Below are 2,500 nucleotides of genomic sequence, written 5' to 3'. Positions count from 1 at the left end.
TTTCCTTCCCTTCCCTTCCTTTTCCTTTCCTTCCCTTCCCTTCCCTTCCCTTCCCTTTCTCTTCATCTTTATCATCTCTCCCTCTCTCCCTTCCTCCCTCAACACCTGTACTTAATCTCCCTCATATTATCTCCATTTACCTTTCCTTCCCACCCTCCCTCCCTTCCCTCCCTTCCTCTCAACTTTCCTTCGCCCATTTATCTCGACATTCTCTCCCTCTCTCTCCTTTTCTCTTTCTCTCCCTTTCTTCTTTTTTTCCTCCCTCTACTTTTCTTCCTATTACTTATTTTATCTCTATCCCTCTTCCCTTTTCTTATTTTTTTCTTTATTTTTTTCCTGCCATTCCTTTTTTCTCCCTCTCCTTAGTTTTTTTTCTTTTTCCTCCATTTTTCCTCTTTACTCTTTTTCCTTCCTTTCCTCTCTTTTACTTCCCTTTCCTCCCTCTTACCTCCCTCTTTTCCTCCCTTTTATCTACTCCCTCTCTTTATCTACCTTCCTTTCCTCCCCTTTGCTTTACTTTCCTCCATTTTTCCTCCCTTTTATCTCCCTCTTTTCCTCCCTTTACCGTTCTCCTCTCCTCCCTTACTTCCTTTCCTCTTTTTTACCTCCTCCCTATCTTTACCTTCCTTCCTTTCCTTCCCTTATCTTCCTTCTTCTTACCCTCGTTTCCTTCTTCTTCCTGTCATTTCCTTCCCTTTAATTTCCTCCCTTTTTACCTTCCTTTCCTCCATTCTACCTCCCTTCGTTTCTCCCTTTAGCTCACTCCTCTCCTTCCTCTACCTTCTCCCTCCCTATTCTCTCCCTTATTTTTCTTTCCTCCCTTTCCTCCTTTTTTCCCTCCTTTCCTCCTATAATGTCTCCTCCCTCCCTTTACCTATCTTAATTTCCTCCCTGTTTACCTTCCCTCCCTCCCCTTACCTTCGTCCACCCCCTTGGGCAGGCCGGCAGGTGTAAGGGGGTGGGCGGGGGGCGGTGGGCAGCCTCCCTTCTTACGCCCAGGTGAGCACAGACAGGTGAGCGGCCTCCTTCATTCCCTCCTCCTTTCGTTCTTCTTCTATTTATTCTTTTTTTATTATTTACTTTATTTAGTTTTTTCGTTCGTTTATTGCCCGTTTTCGATTTTTTTTTTTTCATTCGTAAATTTTGTATCTTTGTTTTTTTGTTCTTTTGCTTTTATGTCCTTTATTTTACTTTCCTATTCTTTTATTTCCCCTTCTCTTTTCTTTCCTTTTCTTCCTTTTCCAGTCCGATCCCTTTCTCGCCTTCTCCTTTCCTTCCCTTTCCTTCTCTTCCATTCCCTTCCCTTCTTTTCCCTTTCCTTCTCTCTTTCCTTTCCCGACCATTATCTTTCTTTCCATTCCTTTTCTATCCTTTCCTCCCTTTCCCTTCTCTTCCCATCCCACCCCATCCCAATTCCCATTCCATCCCCTACCATCCCTTCAATTTCCTTTCCTTCCCTTCCCTTTCCTTCTCTCTCGTTTCCTTCTCTTCTATTCCCTTCCCTTCTTTTCCCTTTCCTTCACGCTTTCCTTCTTTCTTTCCTTTCCCGACCATCCTCTTTCTTTCCATTCCTTTTCTATCGTTTCTCCTCCTTTCCTCCCCATCCCATCCCATCCCTTCCCATCCCTTCAATCTCCTTCCCTTCCCGTTCATCTCCACCCTATAATCATCTTCGACATCATCTCCTCGCCACAGACTCTAACATGTCCATTCTAAACCAAGGAGACTCGGAATCTATGGCACAATCTTGATCGGTTCCAACACCATCACACAGTCGGGCGCCGTTCCCTATACAAGCTTTCTGGGAACCTCTTTTTACGGGTTAATGGCTAAATACAACACATTAGTTTACGCTGTTAGGATTAGTGAAGTTCAGATAGGTAAAGAAACGGGAGAAGAAGTGCAAGAAGAAGAAGAACAGGACTAGAACACGAACTATGGTAGAAAGAGAAGAACAAGATGAATGAGAAGAAAAAGAAAGATAAAAAGAAGAAGTGTGTGAAATTTTACGAAGGCAAGGAATAGTTTTTAGAGGTTTTCGTTGATTTTTTTGTGTGTGTGTTGGTAACGATTGACATCTCTTCGTAAACGCCCAAAAAGAATGAGAGAGAGAAGAAGAAAGAATGAATGCCAGAGAAAGAACGAGAAATCTATAAGCAAAGGGTATAAGGAAAGAGTGAGAGAGAGAAGAAGAAAGAATGAATGCCAGAGAAAGAACGAGAAATCTATAGGCAAAGGGTATAAGGAAAGAGTGAGAGAGAGAAGAAGAAAGAATGAATGCCAGAGAAAGAACGAGAAATCTATAAGCAAAGGGTATAAGGAAAGAGTGAGAGAGAGAAGAAGAAAGAATGAATGCCAGAGAAAGAACGAGAAATCTATAAGCAAAGGGCATAAGGAAAGAGTGAGAGAGAGAAGAAGAAAGAATGAATGCCAGAGAAAGAATGAGAAATCTATAAGCAAAGGGCATAAGGAAAGAGTGAGAGAGAGAAGAAGAAAGAAT

This window comes from Eriocheir sinensis, chromosome 44, assembly GCF_024679095.1.
Source record: "Eriocheir sinensis breed Jianghai 21 chromosome 44, ASM2467909v1, whole genome shotgun sequence".
NCBI lineage: Eukaryota > Metazoa > Arthropoda > Malacostraca > Decapoda > Varunidae > Eriocheir > Eriocheir sinensis.
Note: the sequence above shows the minus strand (reverse complement) of the source record.